Source organism: Mauremys reevesii, linkage group 23, assembly GCF_016161935.1.
Source record: "Mauremys reevesii isolate NIE-2019 linkage group 23, ASM1616193v1, whole genome shotgun sequence".
NCBI classification, from domain to species: domain Eukaryota; kingdom Metazoa; phylum Chordata; order Testudines; family Geoemydidae; genus Mauremys; species Mauremys reevesii.
Window position 1 is genome coordinate 10,510,178 of NC_052645.1, and position 18,687 is coordinate 10,528,864.

Below are 18,687 nucleotides of genomic sequence, written 5' to 3' on the forward strand. Positions count from 1 at the left end.
TGTTGTGCCAGGTCATTTACATGATCTGAGACTAGGCATTTGTGGGTACCTGTAACCAGGGTACGGTTGGGCACCCCCGTGGTTAAAGGCTGATGCCAAGGGAAATGAAGGCTGAGGCTGAGGATCCATGGGTTGAAGCTGGCACACACAGAGAGCTGCCGGCACTGTACCAGGGAGTAGATCAGTTGGCATTGGCATCCAGAGGCAGACAGTGGCACTGCACGAAGGTCTATGCAGGTTGCAGCTGAGCAGATGCTGGAACAGCACTGAAGATTATGTATTGTGACTGTGCACATCCAGTGCACGTGCTGGCATCGGGCAGTATTCAGGATGTAGCTGGGCACCCCTAGTTAAACGCTTACATCAAAGCAGGCTGTAGCTGGCACTCTGCCTTGGTGAGATGCTGGCACGAGGTAACCTGTAGTCTGTAGCGGGGTGTCTGCGCTTTATGATTTTTTACCCCATCCAGTGACACTATTGACTTGGTCCAATGACTTTCTGTTTTCCAGAGTGGAACCTGATGGAACTGTCTCCCCCATTCCAGGTGAGTGCTCCAACACTGGGCTGAAAGCCATAAGGTGGGCACCTCCATCACCACCTCGGACTGTTTTGTCTGGGGCAAGGCAGACACCTAACTCTTTCCTTCAAGAAGCAGCTTAGGCATCTACACTGCCGGACTTCCCATTTGTGAGACACTAGCAGAGACAGGCTTGTTTCAGAGTGGCAGCCGGGTTAGTCCGTATCAGCAAAACCAACGAGGAGTCCTTGTGGCAGCTTAGAGACTAACACATTTATTTGAGCATAAGCTTTCATGGGCTAAAACCTACTTCATCAGATGCATGGAGTGGAAAATGCAGTAGGAAGCTATATATACACACAGTAAGTGAAAAGATGGGAGTTGCCTTACCGAGTGGGGGGTCAGTTCTAACGTAACAATTCTATTAAGGTGGGCTGTTATCAACAGGAGGCAGAATCACTTTTGTAGTGGTAATCAGGGAGGCCCATTTCAAACAGTGGACAAGAAGGTGTGAGTAACAGTAGTGAGAAATTAGCATGGGGAAATTGGTTTTTAGTTTTTGCAGTGACGCATCCACTCCCAGTCTTTATTCAGGCCTAATACGATGGTGTCCAGTTTGCAAATTAATTCCAGATCTGCAGTTTCTCGTTGGGGTCGCCCTGCAGCCTGAACCTAGGCACCTATCTCCGTGAGAGGGATGGGGATTAACACACCCACCTCTCAACAGCATCTCCTATTGGCTAGCTTAGGCAGCTCACTGCCTAGCAGCTGGCTTTTGTGGATCACATTCGCAGGTGTCTTCTCTCTCCCCATTCAGTGAGGAAAGCCTGAGTACCTCACCCAGACTTTGTGGATAGCACTGTTGTTCCTATGATTTTCTACATGCCTAAAAGTTAGGTGGCATGATGCTCAGCACTGCAACAGCTGTGTCCCGTTGTGGATCCCATCCCACCGAAAGTGTCAATGATTAGAACAAACTGGCCCTTGTCATGCCATAAATCTTGAGATTTATTGGCTATTACTTACACTCCAGCTTTCTGGAAATTGAGGGTGCTGGTACAGATCACTGGTTATTTGCTGCACAGCTCCGAAATCAATGAATGAGGAGTAGGTGAGGGGATTGGATAGCCTGGGGGATGGGTAATGGCCGTGAATGGTAGCTTTCCATCTGTAATTCATGAGTTCACACTCATTTTAGCAATGAGATGGGCACCCTGGGAATATTTCCAGGAAGCTGGGAGAATGCTCCTGGCTTCCCAAGTCATGATTTAGATTCCTCTTGGAATCAAAGCAAGTGTTGGATTCTGAAGCCTTGTAAGTACTGGTGTATGTCTGCTCACTCAATGTTTTCATAGACTGATAGATTCCCAAGGCCAGAAGGGACCATTATGATCATCTAGTCTGACCTCCTGCAGAACACAGGCCAAAGAACCTCACCCAATAATTTCTACACCAGCCTGTAACTACTCTTTGAGCTACAACAGCTCTTTTAGCAATACATCCAGTCTTGACTTAAAGACTTCCAAGTCATGGAAAATCCACCACTTACCCAGGTAACCTGTTCCAGTGTCATAGCATGCCTCATTTCTACTGTTTCTTTCCTGATGCTCTGTGCAGATAGTTGGAATCTCAGCAGATGTGTGGAGTACATACCAGAAACACCCATCCCCTGTGTAGAAGTTGCTAAAGACAAGCAAAGTGTTATTCAGCAAATGAATTGCACATTTTTTAAAAAAAAGTATATCCTGGTAACATACATTTACTGCCCACTGCCTGGTAGAGGCCATGTGTGCTACAGAGAACGTAGTGAGGGATGGAACCTGAACAGTGGTTCAGAAGGTTAAAATGATGTGGAGTTAATAAACCAGGTGTTCAGCTGTACTCAGTGGAGCTAGTGATACACACCAGGTGAGGCTCTGTCCCAGTGTCCTTGGCAGGCCTGGCAATTTCTGTGATCACCTTTCCTCGGATAAGAATGTGGAGCCACATTCTGCTCCATAGAACCATCTTTCAGACGATCCCTTGGGTTCTGTACCTTTCATTTCTCACTTAGGCAAGTTACATATGTAACATCACTACCTCTTATTTAAATCTATCACTCAGCTTGTTCAGTGATATGACCAAACCAGTGCAAACTGGAATCATCAGCCTTGTGGTTGAAGATTGAATAGAAGACCATTTTTCTACATCAATTAATCGAGATATTTGCCTGATCCAGTGGTGAATTGGCCTCATAGCATGCCTCGTTTCTACCGTTTCTTTCCTGCTGCTCTGTGCAGACAGTTGGAATAGTGGCTGCCTATAATTTCAATGCCTCACAAGCTAGCTTGTGAAAGCATGACCTTAATTGGAGCTGGAGTCAATTCATGCAGACTTCTTCTTATGCAGGCTGGTGCGAGAATGGCTTGTTGACCATAGATAGCTTCTGTAAAAGGAACACTTTCTCTGTGGGCATTTTGGGGCTATCACCACCCTGATGGTGTTAAAACCACAGCGGTGTGAAGGCGTCAGCTATCTCTGTGCCTTCAGCGGCCTAATCTGAACTGTCTCAGGGCTGGTCTACGCCAGGATTTTATATCAGTACAGCAACCTTTCGGCGGGAATCCACCTCCTGAGAGATGCAGCTATCCCAGCCTAGTCCCTGATGTAGACAGCGCTAGGTTGATGGAAGAATTCATCCGTTGATCTAGCTACTGCCTCTCGAGGGAGAACCCTTCCCATCAGCACAGGTAGTGTCTACACTGAAGCGCTGCAGTGGCACAGCTGTGCTATTATAGCATTTGAAGTGTAGAAAATCCCTCAGTAACTTCCTGTGCCCTGTTGTCTGCTCCACTTTCACCCAGAAGCCTTGTGCCCCTGTGTGTTCTGGCCTTTCCCAACATCCTTCTGCACCTGGGTACAAATTTTCAAAAGAACATCTAGTTAGTTAGCTAAATGAAGGCCAGATTTTGAAATATGCAGAGCACCCAGCAGTTCCCACTGGGACACTGATGGTGCCAAGTGCTAATGTTCTGATTTCATGTCTCCGTTACCCAGGATCACTTACTGAAAGGGGTCAGACCAGAGCAGAACTGGGCCAAGGAATTGTGTGCGCATTTGTGCTGATCCCACCGTTGCCTTGGTGAATGAAGTAGCAGCAGGGATTTAGAAGTGAGCCTCAGCGTGCTGTCAAATCAAGCCTCTCTCTAAATCTGAATTTGATTGACTGATTGATGAGCTGTCGCCACCAGCCTGGGCACGCATTGCCAGCCCCAGCCTGTCTGGTAACAGTCAGGCTCTAATCAGTGTGGAAGGAAATATTTATACAGATTCTGCAGAGCCGAATCACCACGTTTCACGCAACTGCAGTGTGGAATAAGCAGTGGAGTAATTGGCAGCACAGTATGTATTATTGCTCACTCACAGCCACCTCCAGGAGGCCTGACAACCTGTTTCCAATGCGAGATGTTTTGCATAGCGTGAATATCCCCCTTAGCTCCTTGGAACTTCATGCAGGAACTGACAGGCCAAAGACCTAATTCTCTGCTGGTGTAACACCACTTTTAACTCCATCAGGCCAGATCCTCAGCTGGTGTAAATCAGTGTCATTCCATTTAAGTTGATGGAGCTACTCTGATTGATGCCAATGTAGATGAGGGGAAGTGGAACCCCTGGCGTGTTAAAACTCAAGGCCGTTTGGTTTGTTTTTCAACACAAATGCAAAGCTGTTACTGCAATGTATAGCCCGGTAACACCTGGAGGGCCCAACCAAGATCAGGACTGTTAGAGACGTGTCTGCCCCAAACAGCTTCCTGTCAAAACAGAAAAGACAGACAAAGGGAAACAGAAGCACAGCCTCACACAGCAAATCCATAGCAGAGCTGAAAGAAGAGTCCAGGTTTCCTGAGTGTGCCCTATTCTCTGCACCCGTGGTGTTTTGTGGCTGTTGCTCTGCACGGAAAAGTTTTAAGGCTTCTAGAATGTATCTGGTTATTTTCCAGTGGACAGAAAGGACTTCAGTGTGGTGCCAGAGCGGCAATTTGAATACCTGCCATATTGATATGAACCATCCTAGGCACTGTAGACTGGGTGCTTTTTCAGCAGCTGAATTTTAGGAAAAGCTAATTAGCCATGAACTGCTAAACAACTGTGCACACTTATCAACTTAAAACCATACACCACCGGATTAACAATTAAACCCCATTGATTTTATACTTCCCAATGCAATGGCGCGAGAAAAATCTCCTTCTCCTCATGTATTTCAGCCTTCTTTCCAAGCCAGCCTTTAAACCTCAAATCTAAGCAACTCAGAAATCACATTCCCTTACAAAAACAACCCAGCGCTGTTCTGGCTGGGGCTGGGCATGGCGCATTAGTGTTCACAGCACTTCCTGTGTTGATATGCAAAGAAGCTGGTGGTGTTGGAAGTAAACATATGCTTCATTTAGGGAAATAACCAAGTGCTTTTACATTTAATTCCTGACCAAGTTTATGTAAAATTAATTGCATCACATGTTCCGTGCATCTTTTAATTGCAAAACCAATTAACTTTAAAATGTTCTGCTTTGTAGTTCCCCTAATGGATGGCATAGTTTTAGTTAGCTTTACAAAATCCGTCTTTTGTTAAAACTGGGCAGGCAGCCACGCTCGGTTATCTTCTGGAAGTGAGATCCCTTCAGCCAAGCTAGTTTCAAGCAGTCTCTGCACTGGAGTTATTTTAGAGGAGAGTTTTCAGCTGAGCATCCTTAAAGAGGCGATACAGACCTTAAAGGGGAAACACTGGGTTCAAGGCTCGATTCTCAAGTTTAGCATTCTGGCACTTGGAGAAGTTCTAGAGTAGGTGGGTCAAGGTAGGTTTAAGCTACCTTCATGCTCCCCATATTCTGAGGCTGTTCAGGGCTCTAACTGGCCCCCACAAAAAGCTCCACTAATGTATGTTGTTAAATTAATTAATGATAATATCATGTATTTATTTTATTATGATAGAGCAGGGGTCGGCAACCTCTGGCATGCGGCTTGCCAGGGTAAGCACCCTGGTGGGCCAGGACGGTTTGTTTACCTGCCGCGTCCGCAGGTTCGGCCAATCGCGGCTCCCACTGGCTGTGGTTCGCTGCTCTAGGCCAATGGGGGCTGTGGGAAACGGCAGCCAGCACATGCCTCATCCCGCGCCGCTTCCTGCAGCCCCCATTGGCCTAGAGCGGCGAACCGTGGCCAGTGGGAGCCGCGATCAGCCGAACCTGCGAACACGGCAGGTAAACAAACCAGCCCGGCCACATGCCAGAGGTTGCCTACCCCTGCTCTATCATAATAAAATAAATACATAATATTATTAATTGGACTGTTAAACAATAGAATACCATTTAGATAAATATTTGTGGATATTATCTATATTTTCAAATATATTGATTTCAGTTATAACACAGAATACAAAGTGTACAGTGCTCACTTTATATTTATTTTTTCATTATAAATATTTGCACCGTAAAAATAAAAGAACTAGTATTTTTCAATTCATGTCATACAAGTACTGTAGTGCAATCTCTATCATGAAAGTTGAATTTACAAATGTAGAGTTATGTATAAACAAATAACTGCACTCAAAAACAAAACAATGTAAAACTTTAGAGCCTACAAGTCTAGTCAGTCCTATTTCGTGTTCAGTCAATTGCTCAGACAAACAAGTTTGCTCACAATTTGCAGGAGATAATGCTGCCCGCTTCTTGTTTACAATGTCACCTGAAAGTGAGAACAGGTGTTCGCATGGTACTGTTGTAGCCAGTGTTGCAAGATATTTATATGCCAGATGCACTAAAGATTCATATGTCCCTTCATGCTTCAACCACCATTCCAGAGGACATGCTTCCATGATGACGATGGGCTCTGCTTAATAACGATCCAAAGCAGTGTAAACTGACACATATTCATTTTCATCATCTGAGTCAGATGCCACAAGCAGAAGGTTGATTTACTTTTTCAGTTGTTCAGGTTCTGTAGTTTCCACATCAGAGTGTTGCTCTTTTAAGACTTCTGAAAACATGCGCCACACCTCGTCCCTCTCAGATTTTGGAAGGCACTTCAGATTCTTAAATCTTGGGTCGAGTGCTATAGCTATCTTTAGAAATCTCACACTGGTACCTTTGTTGCATTTTGTCAAATCTGCAGTGAAAGTTTTCTTAAAATGAACAACATGCCGGGTCATCATCCAAGACTGCTATAACATGAAATATATGACAGAATGGGGTAAAATACAAAAGCAGGAGACACACAATTCTCCCCCAAGGAGATCAGTCACAAATTTAACTAATGCATTATGTTTTTAATGAGCATCATATCATCATGGAAGCATGTCCTCTGGAGTGGTGACCAAAGCATGAAGGGGCATACAAATATTTAGCATATCTGGCACGTAAATACCTTGCAATACCGGCTACAAAAGTGCCATGCGAATGTCTGTTCTCACCTTCAGGTGACATTGTAAATAAGAAGCGGGCAGCATTATCTCCTGTAAATGTAAACAAACTTGTTTCTCTTAGCAATTGGCTGCACAAGAAGTAGGACTGAGTGGACTTGTAGGCGCTAAAGGTTTACATTGTTTTGGTATTGAGTGCCATTATGTAACAAAAGAAAAAACTACATTTGTAAGTTGCACTTTCAGGATAAAGAGATTGCACTACGGTACTTGTATGAGGTGAGCTGAAAAATACTATTTCTTTTATAATTTTTCAGTGCATTATTTGTAATAAAAATAATATAAAGTGAGCACTGTACACTTTGTATTCTGTGTTGTAATTGATATCAATATATTTTAAACGTGGAAAACATCAAAAATATTTATATAAATTTCAACTGGTATTCTATTGTTTAACAGTGCGATTAAAACTATGGTTAATCATTAATTTTTTTAATCACGACTAATTTTTGGGGTTAATCATGTGAGTTAACTGTGATTAATTGACAGCCCTAATAAGATATTGCTGGGAAAAGTGATATTAGTGTGTTTGTTAATATCAATCACATTTCACAGGACACTTAGTAGCTATCTTGAAGGCTGTGAAAAGTGATACTTGCATGTTTGTTAATAGCACTTTTCTCAGCAAGTCCCAGGACAAATTAAGCAGGGGGGGGTGGGTGGAGGCGGAGGCAGAGGGGGGCACGGTGGGATGGATGTGGGCTGGGGGAGGTATTGGGGACCTGGGGCGATTGGGAGGGGGGCATGAATGCAGGTCCAAGGGTGGAGCCAGGGGCAGGAGCTGCACTGCTGGGGAGGTGGTCAGCGCCTGTGCCCGGGGCAGGAGCTGCATAGATGGAGCAGGGAGATGGAGCCCAGGGCCAGTGCCTGCCGCTATGTGGTCAGAACCCAGAGCTGGGTGCTGGAGCCCAGGGCCACATGGCCAGATGTGTGGGTCAGTGCCCACTGCTACGGGGCCAAAGCCAGCACCTGCTGCCGTGCTCACCTGGGGCTGGGGATCAGCATCCGCTGCTGCAAGCATGGGGCTGAGAATTGGTGCCTGGCGCCAGCAGCCAGGGCTGGGAGTTGGCGCACACACCTGGGGGTTGGTGCCCGGAGCCAGCAGCTGCCGCCAGGGTCAGGGGCTGCGTGGCCAGAGATGGGGATTGGCGCCTGCCACTGTGTGGCCAGGGGTTGAAGCCTGAACTGAAGCCCCATGACCGAAGGCCAGGGCCACGTGGCCAGCTGGGGGTCAGTGGTCAAAACCCTGCAGCCGGAGCTGGGTGTTGGCACCTGAAGTCCCATGGCTGGAGCCCTGGTCCATGCAGCCAGGCTCCCTATGTCCCACCACTGGAGCTCGTCTCCCAGCCACCCCACGGCTAAAGCCCGAGCCCCTTTGCACCCTCCCCCCGTAGAGAATTCCCTGTGCTCCTGCAGCATTGTGCCCCACCTGTCTCCAGGGGCCGTGCAGGGCTGTGCATCCAGGAGGAACAGGGGCAATGCTTTGCCTCCCCCGTCCCCATCACTTCTCAGGAAGGTGTCATTGCCACAGGGAAACCCCCTGGTGGCCGCATGTGGCCACAGTGGCTGCATTTGAGAAACATTGGGCCAGAGTGTGTCTGCTACAGCCATTTTCTGCTTCTCAGGGGTGATGGGGAAGCAGAGCATAAGTTAGAGCAACCCCAAGGCTGCCTTAACTTACTGCAGGGGACAGGCGGCACTCTGCATGACTCCAGATTACAGGGAGCAGAAAGATGGTTTAAAGCCACCTTTCCCCTGCTCCTCTAGGCCTGAGCTTGGCACATTACTGGTGTTACCAAGAATGAGTCTCCTCCTTTTGGATGGGGAAGTGCTAGAAGACAATGCTGCGAGTGCTTTCCTCCCTGGATGGGCCAAGAGTCAAAGCATTGTGCTTTTGAGGGTACATTGCATTTTGCTGCTCTCTTGTTGTGACAGAACACTGGAGGTTTGGCTCAGGGGACCATATATCCCAAGCACTTCTTAAACCCAGCTGTGTCAGAATCATAGAATAGCAAAGTTGGAAGGGACTTCAGGAGGTATCTAGTCCAACCCCCTGCTCAAAGCAGGACCAATTCCCAACTAAATCCCCAAATGGCCCCCTCAAGGATTGAGCTTACAACCCTGGGTTTAAGCAGGCCAATGCTCAAACCACTGAGCTATCCCTCCCCACAGTCTGGCCCTATCCTCGTTTAAGAGCTGATTGCAAAGCACCTCCTGAAATCATTAGGTGTGAGGCCTACTGCCAAGATGCAGTGCTCTACTGATTGTGATTGGAGTGCTGTGTCTGCAGCAGAGCAGCGGGCGACTCAGCCAGCCTAGGGTGGGACGGGGAGCCTGCGAGATGGAAGTTAATGGGCATTATAGCAATGTGTTTCTGCAGCTCAATTCTCCCTCCTCTGCATCTTGTTGAGTGGGTCCCAGCCTGACAGATAGTGCTCTGTGCACGAGAGACCATCATTTGAGTCTGCCCGGCCTCTGGGACTGGTGAGGGTACAACCCATGATGGACTCTACTAAGCCCTCAGGTTCTGAGCAAGGGGCACGATTACAAGGCGAACCAATAACAGGTGTTTTATTCAATCACAGGGAAGTCTTAGCAGGAGAAAATGGTTCTGTCATCTCAATGGTACGTCCAGCCAGATTTCGGCTACTGTATGCCCCTCCCCACCTCTCCACTAGCAGAGGAGGAATGGCACGGACAAGACACAGGGCTTAATTTGTAATGAAAGAGATGCCGGGGCTCAAGCAAATTTTTTACTTTCCTAACAGACATGGCAAGCCCAGAGATGCAGGGCGTATGAACTGCCGCACTTTAGAGGTGCTGGGGCTCAGCACTGATGAAATACCATTTACCCCATGTCACTTAGGCCTGTCTACACAGCCCATGGCAGTGACATTCCAGCAAAGGCTCCCAGGGCTCGCGCTACCCCACTAAAAATAGCTGTGTAGACATTGCGGCTCGCTCTGGAGCTCTGGCTCTGAAGCCTAGAAAGAGGGTGGGCTTCAGAGCCTGAGCTCCGGGCCAAGCTGCAAATTCCAAGTATTAGCTACATGGCTATTTTGAGTGCAGTTAGCATGAGCCGGAGTCTGTCAACCCGGGCTCGGAGGCTCGCGGCTGCGTAGACATCCCCTGAGACCCACCAGCTCAGAATGGGGAGGGGTTTGCTGTTGGTTCTGCAGCCCAAAAGTAGGGCTGATGGATGCCCTGGTCACTCACAGGCCTCACCTTCACTAGCACTAGCACTAGCACTAGCACTAGCACTGATCGAAACATTTTGGGGGCAAAACAAAGGCAGGTTCAGTGACCCTGGAACATTTCACAAATGTGTGTCAATTTTGTCAAATTGCTTGAATTAAAAAAAAAAAAAATCCCCTAAATCTGAAATATTTTGTTTCAACATTTTCAAAATGAAGCTTTTGAATGCTTTGCTTCGGAATGACTTTGCATATTGAAATTTATTAAAAAAAAAAAACTTGGTAAAAAAATTCAAAAAACTCAAAATCCAAAGGAGCTGTTCCATTTTGGGTCCAATGAAACATTTTGTTGGACCAAAAATGTGGGTTTTTTTGTCACTTTTTGATTCACTGAACATTTTGAAGAAAAAAATGGTTTTGGTTGAAACCAAAATGATCTTGGTTTTTTTGTTGGGGGAAGGGGTTAATTGCCAGGGGGGAAAAAAGGGTGGGGAGTGAGAGGGAGAGAGAGAAACTAGAAAACTGTTGTCAGAACATTTTTGATTATTCATCTCCCAGCCCAGCATCCCATCTATTGATCATTCAGCCTCATGTTTGTGCTTTTTTAAAAAAATGTACCGTGAATCCTTTTTACCTGTGGACACTGCTGAGCTGGATAAAGTGCTTAACGTGACAGGTGCAGGGAGACAGCACCTGCTACCAGCATCCAGTTCATGGGTCCTTAGATTGGATTGAATAGGCAGTCCAATCCCCCTACCAGTGCATGCAAGCAAACCCCATCTAGCTGCCTTCCTCTCCCTGCAAACTTCAGTTCATTCATTCTTCAGCAGGTGCCAGCAAATACCAATTACAATCCCAATTCTTAGGCTGCTGTGGGAACCGCTTGTAACAAAAGTTGGCAAATGCAGGAGACAAGGGCCAGAAGCCAATCCTGCAGTTCATTTAATAAAGGAATGAGAAGGAATGGGCAGTGTCAGGAAGTGAGACAGAGATGGATGGCTTGTTTAGCTGGGATCCCCAAATAGCAAACATAGGATGCTAATAAAAACAGGCTCGTATGTCTTGTTGAGGCCCTTTTAAGTTCAGTCTGTCTGCGCCATATGAGCTGGGCAGGGTTATATTCTGAGTCCTGCCTGGACAGAGATGGAACATTCAGAGATAGGGCTGGAGGAACAGGTTTGGAAAATCAAAAATGGCAAATCTGCACATCTGAAAATAGTAAAAGGAAATCCCTCTTCACCCAATGCAAAGTTAATCCATGGAACTCACTGCCACATGGAACTGTTGAGTCCAAGTGTTTAGGGGTGAGAGGGAGCATGTTTCAGTGGACAGGGCACTGAACTAAACTGCAGGAAACCTGAGATCTAACCTATGTACAGCACCTACCACAATGGGGTCCTGACCTTAATTGGGGCTTCTTGGTGCCACTGTAATATAAACAAAAATAAGCATTCAAAATAAGATTCGATGTTTGTACAGATTATGAGCACATCCATACTGGCAGAGCTATGAATAAAACTTGTAAGGGAAATAAATTCAGGGCATAAGCCAAACACAAACTAATGGAAAGTAGGAAGTAACGTGACTTCCGTCTGGGCAGCCTATTCTATAATTCTCCCTTATAGGGTTTCCATCACCTTCTGAAGCAGCTGGTACTTGCCACTGTCTGAGACAGACTCCAGGCCTAACTGGAGCATGTGTCTGATTCTTCTGGCAGTTCCTACGAAGCCAGTCTGCATCTTCACCAGTCCCTCAAAAATTCCCAGTAACTTTTATTTCCCCAGTGCTGTTCTATAGGGAAGTGGGCCCACTGGAGGGGACTGGCACCATCTCAAAAGCAATCTCTTTCACCTACTGGTCATATTATGACTGAGTTTTTTAGCACCTAGATGGGAATCAGTGTCCAGAACCAAATCAGAGCCCAGTCATTGCAGGCTCTGGGCATATACATGGTGAGAGACCGTCCTGCTCAGAGTAGATCACAGCTATATAGGCAAGACAGACAAAGGGTGGGAGTAAAGCTGGTCAGAAAATGTTTTTTGTTTCAATGGAATGTTTTGACTTTTTGGCAAAAAAATCAAAAACTGAAATATTTGGAGTGAAAACCAAAAACTTTTCAGTTTTGGAGCATTCTGTTTTTTGAAAAAAAACACAATTTAAATTAGAGGCAGAAAGTTGACGCTTTGTGAGAAAATTCTTTTAGTCAGAATTACTTTGATAAAGAAGTTTCGACCAGCCATTGGTGAGAGAAAGGAAGTATCCTTCCTTTTACAGAGGAATGGTGGTTAAGGTACGTCGCACCAGGAGGGGGCGCTCTCACTATAGCAACCAAGAAGGCAGGGCAACTATTAGGGAGCAAGAGGTATCATCTGCTTTTAGCTCTTTCCCTCCTGGTTCACCATCCCCGCCCTTACTCTAACCCCTGCAGATGGAGAACTGAGGAACAAAGACATTAAGTGACTTGGCCAAGGTCACACCAGGAATCTGTGACAGAACCAGAACCCAGATCCAGAGCTAAGACCATTCATGTGGAATCATTCAAACCCTCGCCCTCTGCAGATGAAGCTAATGAGATATTTGTTCTGGGCTTTTCTATCAAGGAGACAGTGATTCCTAGTAGACAGAGCACTAGCCTGGACTTTAGGAGACCTGGGTTCTAGCCCCAGTGCTGCCACTAGCCTCCTTGGCTAGTTTCCATCTGTAAAATGGGAATAATAATACTGACCTTCTTTGTAAAGTACTTTGAGTTCTACTGAAATGAAAAGGGCTCAGTGCTGTTATTGCACCATAAAGTCTGGCTCCATTTTGCTTCCCTATCTAATTTCCCCATTATTTATCATGTGCCCATCGCCCTGGTGTCTGGGCACCTGGTATCCCCACTTTACAGAGGCTGTGAGCAGGAGCGTACCCATGGCTGACAGGGTTTTTGTGGCTGCATGCTCAGGAGGAGGGGGAGCAGCGAAGGAGCTGAAAAAGAGAAGCATTAGAAGGGACTTGATAGAGACGTTTAAGATTGCAGAGAGTGGGATGAAAACTGATAGTTTTCTGCTTTTTCCCTTGTCCAGTAATGCAAGAACAAGGGGTCACCACATGAAATTAACAACCAGTAAATTTCGAACCAATAAAAGGCCGTTCATCTTCCAACCATGTGCAGCCAGGCTGGGTGATTCATTGCCACAGCAGGTCAGAGAGTCAAACGCTGCAGCTGGATTTATAAAATGTCAGGCTAACGTTACGACTAACCACCACATTTGTAGCAAGGGAGGTTCAGATTGGGGTGATCAAATCTGATGCCTCCAAGGATTAACGGATTGCAGCAGCGGGGCAGGAATAGGTTTCTCCATCCTACTCACAGACAGATGTACACAACTGGGCAATGTGATATTATGGGGAAGTTTGCCATTATCTCTAGGTAGCTCTGACACCAGACTAGATGGCCCAGCAACCTGATGTGATATTAGCAAATCTTGTTTTTCTGATTGAAATCAATATAAATTCCTAGTTATCTATGAAGATATTCAGGGCCTACGGACTACAGCTGGTTGAAAAATTTGCATCAACACTTTTTTTTTTTTAAAGAAGCTTTTTGAAGAAATGGACATTTTCACAAGAGAATGTCTGTTTTTGTGAAATTTTTTATTATTATTTTTAAATAAAAACAAAGAAAACCTCAAAGTTCTGGGGTTTCAATTCAGCCAAAAAAAAGTTGGTTTTCGTTCTTTTAAAAAGCATTTATGAATTCCCCACCTCCCACCCCCAAAAAAACCCACAAAACCCATTTCCCTTAAATGTTTCATGGAAAATACATTTTTCACCAACCCTGCCAAGGGGAATTAGTAACAGATTCTAACCATGAGCAAACCTTTAGTCCCATTACAATTTCTCTTTCTCATAAGACTCAGACTCTTGTCAATTTCTGAACTTTGCTTTTGAAGACTTGCTAGTTGCCAGGTCTGCAGCTCTGATACATCGGGCCTGTGACCTCTGTAGACTCCAGTCCCCAAAATGCCCAATGACCCTCTTGTGACGGGTTCTCCCCAGGATGCTACCTGGAACTGGGGTACCACTGAGCCCTCTGACCCACCAGCCTGGGCTCCCTCTCACACTGTCCTGCTGTGACAAGCTGCAAAGCCCTCCAGGCTGCACTTTCACCAGCATTCACACAGGTAGGGACACACCCAGCTGCAGTGACATGCAGGCCATCTGACCAGCCCCTGCATAGGAAGGCCACACTAGGGCAACTACCACTCCTCTGGCACGCAGCCCCTCTGGAGTATAAACCCAACTTTATACCGTCTTGTGCTACACAATGGAACTGTACAGCGTCCGCTCATAAAATTCACCCCCTCCCTCGACGTGGAGCAGAACATGCAACAGCCTTTTGCCCTTGAGTTATGATTCCCACACAGTGGTTTAGATAAAGCAAAAATAAGTTTATTAACTACAAAAGATAGATTTTAAGTTATTATAAGTAATAACAAACCGATCAAAGCAGATTAGCTACTAAATAATTAAAAAATGCAAACTAAGCTTAATATACTAAATAAGTTGGCTCTGACTAGCAGATTCTCACCCTAAGGGATGGTACAAGCAGGCTGCACTCGCTCTCCCTTTAGCCCTTTGACCGTCACTTCCCCCAGTTCAGTCTTTGTTCCTCAGGTGTTTCCAGGTGTGGTGTTGCAGGGAGAGTGAGGTCCCATCATGATGCCATTTCCCCCTTTTATATCTTCTTCCCACTTGCTGGAAAGCTCCTTTCCTGTGACCTCTGGTCGACCAGTCTCCACTGTGTCGTGCTGTCTCTGAGAGGTTTCTACTGTGCACAGTTCCTGGGGTGATTCCTGTGTGCCTTTCCTCAGTGCGCCAGTAACCTTGTTTGGCTTTTTGACTGTTGTACCTCAAAGGCTGCTTGTGGGTGTTTTCAACCTCACAACGTGTTTCAGCAAAACCTCCATAGCCAAACTTCATAACTTCACATACGCCAATAGCACATACAATCCAATGAGATACTAATGTCTAGCAGATCCAGACTTTTAGAATGATGCCTCGCGAGGCGCACTTTGTGCAAACATATTCGAGTTACATGACAGTGGTGAATAAGGGGGTCCCAGGGTGTCACACCTCCTGCTCTTAGTTTGCTGCTGACTAATGTGAAGGCAGTGCGCCCAATGCTCTCTTTAGGTGTTGGCCTTACAACTTCCAAGTGTTATCAAACACCTTAGTGTCACCCATCAGTGTTCTTTTGGCTTCCACCTCTCTTTATTTCTTGGTTCAGGTGCTTCCTCTTTCTTCCTCCTGTGTTCAAAGGTACAACGAGATGCTCCCTGGCCCAGGGCAAAGCAAAGAGAAGTGTCAGGGAGACACAATCACACCTCCAGTTGTCGCATAGACATACCCTAGATTTTTTTAACGCAAGTTAATTGGTTGCCAATTCATCTGAAGTAGCTAACAGCTTTGCATATGCTAGTGTGGCCATGCTTGTCCCAGGATTCAAACGCTGGTTGATTGCCCTACCCTGGAACAAATGTTTGAGGACTGTGCAGACTAGCATGCACAAATGTGCTAGTGTGAGTTGAAAACAACCTCTAGCTCTAACCAGGGCTGTGCAAATAATGGCTTTTTTCAGTTCACTGACAATTTCAGAGTGTTGGGGGGGAAAACATTGTTTCGTGTTGAACTGAAAATGTTCCGAATTTTTGATGAATTGAAAAGCAAATACAAACTTGTTTCAGGTTGAACTAAATGGTTTTGTTTGACCAGAACCATGATGTCTCGTTTTCATTTTGAGCATTTTTATGGTTTTGAATTTTTCAAAATAGAATGAAAGGAAATTTTGAATTGAAACGTTGTTTGGAACTGAAATAAAAACATTTCATTTCAAAAATGTCAAGTGACAGTGAGGTTTTTTGGACTTTTTTTTCCTAAACAAACAAATTGGTGAAACTGATCCAAATTTGCAGACCATTTCGGTGTCACTTAATCTGCATTTTTCACCAAAAAAAAAAAGTTTTGTTGATAAATTTCACCCAGATCAAGTCATGTTGTAAAATTCTATTGTAGACAGGGCAGAGCAGGCTTTTAACATGTACTAAGATGGTCACGTTGAAGCCTAGTGGAGAGGTAATATGCTCTCAAAACAAAGCTTTAAATCTGAATCAAGACAAAGCCAAGAAGAACTGTGGGGTAGTGTAGTGGGGTGGACCCCCGCTCCTGCCCTGAAGGGTTAAAAGCAGCCCTGGGAGGGGGCTGTGGCTGGAGAAAGCAGCTTTTAGGCTGGGCTGATTGGGGGAAGTGGCTGCAGCTGGGGCCATTCCCCAAACAGACTCAGCTGACCCTATAAAGGCAGAGAAGCCAGGGGCAGAGAAAAACAGTCTCCGTTTGTAGAGAGAGAAGGGCCTGGCTGCAGGGAGCTAGAGACAGGGTACCTGAGTGGAGCAGGGCTGGGGAAAGGCAGAGGAACTGGGGAGCTCCAGCCTGGAAAGCCCCAGGCTGTGGCCTAGCACAAGGCCAAAAGGTACTGGGGGTTGCAGAGGCCAGCCCAGGGGTAGGCAGCAGGTCCAAACCCTCCTTGCCAGTGATGAGTAGGCTGATACTGCAGTCTGCCCCAAGGCGTGGGGCTAGACAGTGACTGGCAGTAGCCATACACTGAGTCAAGGTGGGGATAGTGGGTGGGGGTTCCCTGGGGAGGGGAGATCCTGAGAGAAAGGGGTTACTGCCAGGGGGCAGCACCCCAGACAACAGGGCACCGGGTCCAGGGAGGGACACAGGGGCCAGAGGACCAGTGGAACATCGGCCTGCAGAGGGCGCTCCGGAGCTGGAACTGAGCTAATTCCCAGAAGTCACCAGCAGGAGGCGCCACAGGGGTGAGTCCGCTCCTCTACAGGTAGGGAACTGCATTTTTTTTCTAATAGGCTTAAATTTATAGAATTTAGAGACCTAGAATTTGGCCCTATTAAAGAGATGTGGAGGAAGGGTGAGAGAGAGATGGGAAAATAGGGCAGCTGTGAGATTCTGGTTGGGATCCTGACCAGCCTCCTCCAAATTTTAGGGGTATTTTGATCTCCGGTTTTGGATCAGGTCCATCTCTAGTGAATTGAAATCCAAAGACCCAGTCCCACAAACACTTATGCACACTGTAACATTACTCACTTGAGCTGTCCCATTGACATACTGTTCTTAACTCACGTCAGGTCTCTGCAAACCATGAAATACAAACCCAAGAGATAGTGAAAATCTATATCTACAGCTGTATCTCCTGGGTTTGTATTTCATGGTTTGCAGAGACCTGATGTGAGTTAAGAACTTTAACCAGAGAATCAAGGAACCTTTTTCACAGCAGAATGCACTGGGAGCTATGTCCTGAACCTTGATTTAATACCTTGGCGCCAGTTTGGTTTCAAAGTGGCAGTGGGCTACTGCTGAACATTATATTCTCATCCAGCTAATTTTGGATTCCTGCAGCCCATGGAACTCAGATAGAACTCACATGGTTTATTCATTATACAGATCTATATAATTCTACACCTGGGGACAGTCTCCTTAGAATACACTATAACTTTCTCCAGACACAGAGAGAAAACTGCAGGCTTGCTATTATCTCTGTTTCACCTTCCGAGAACCAGCTCCTAGTGGCAACAGCTTCAGAATAGAGGAGAGATACTGTGGGTACATGTCTACATTGGAGCTGGAGTGGTGATCAAGCTTGGGCACTAAATTAGCAATGTACCTGCAGCTGCACAGATGGTGGAACAGGCTAGTTGCCCTGAATACGAACGAAGGGTTTCAGACAGGATAGTACTTGGGACGGCTAGATTGTCCTGATGCCTATTCAGCCAGCTTGGGCTGAGCTGGAAATTACACCCCTGACCCCAGCACAGCCGTTACCCTCTGATGCTCTGTAGCTTGGCCTGATGAAAAACTCCACCCGAAATCAGACACAGCAGGGAACTGCACTGGGGTCTCCCACATCCCAGGCCAGTCCTCTCGCTCAGAACCCTGCCCCGCAAGGTTTTCACCCCAACCAATCCATCTCTGGGAAACATTTCAGCTTCACTGGAACAGCATAGGGTACAGAAACTTCATCTGGGAAGAAAAAAATGCTCTGACCAACCTGAGTTGTCAGTTTAATCCCCACTACAAAAAGAACGCACACAACCATGGCTTAGCGTACACAAGCATCTACATATTTTGGAGGTTTATCCTCAAGCTAGCTGAGCTCTTCTCTTGGGTTTGCAAAACTGTGCTGAAAATCTCCGGAGAACAGGTGTTATCATGGGGATTTCAAGCTCGTTCCTTTCCAGAACAGCTTTTCTCATGGTATTTTGGCACTTTCAGTTACAGACAGACACTAGACAGGCACTAGAAGTGAAAAAAGATGCTCCTGGCTGCAATTCTGTGTGCAAGACACAAGCACAAGATCTATGCAGGCAAGGTAATTCCAGTAGAAATAGAGAAGTATTGATACTCTCCTGCAAAGGACTGGTCAGACCTCATCTGGAATGCCGCAAACAATTCTGAGCACCCGTGTTCAA

General features: G+C 46.2%; 1 long non-coding RNA gene across 4 annotated transcripts in view; it reads left to right on the forward strand.

The window, feature by feature from the left end:
- Nucleotides 1–13,392, forward strand: part of LOC120389341 — a 49,268-nt gene extending 35,876 nt beyond the window's left edge. For 2 of the 4 annotated variants that reach the window (XR_005590879.1, XR_005590877.1), the window contains exons 3-4: nucleotides 510–544; nucleotides 12,588–13,392. This is a non-coding gene — a long non-coding RNA (uncharacterized LOC120389341). Of the gene's footprint in view, nucleotides 1–509; nucleotides 579–3,553; nucleotides 3,574–12,587 lie in introns of those variants that run through there. The other 2 variants (XR_005590880.1, XR_005590878.1) reach the window with 2 other exon arrangements.
- Nucleotides 13,393–18,687: the final 5,295 nt, after the last annotated feature.